Raw genomic sequence first — 420 nt, forward strand, 5'->3', positions numbered from 1 at the left:
TTTTACCCCTGTATCCCCGGTTACAATGGACACAGGAATGTAATGTGGAGTTCACTGTGCATTATGCTCCCGTTGCAGCTGAGACCAGGAGGACCAGGCCCAGTGTTCCTGCATGGCTGCAGCTGATGGTGAGAGAACTGGACCTGGTTTACCTGTTCAGGGGCAAAAGCAGGGTGTTTTTGTTTGACTGTCTGTCACTCTTTTTGTTCTCTTTCCCCTTAGCAAACTCCTATCTGTCTTTCCCTTCTTTTGCCTTTCTTTTCCTTTTTCTGTCTTTCCTTTTCTTTCTCTATCTCTCCCTCTCTCCTGTCATTAACTTTCTTTAAATTTTCTCTCCCTTTTTTTCCTCTGCATTTAGGTCTCCTAACATACAATGATAAAATTTAGACATAAATCACACTTAAAACACACACACACACA

The sequence above is a fragment of the Clarias gariepinus genome, chromosome 5, assembly GCF_024256425.1.
Source record: "Clarias gariepinus isolate MV-2021 ecotype Netherlands chromosome 5, CGAR_prim_01v2, whole genome shotgun sequence".
NCBI classification, from domain to species: Eukaryota; Metazoa; Chordata; class Actinopteri; order Siluriformes; family Clariidae; genus Clarias; species Clarias gariepinus.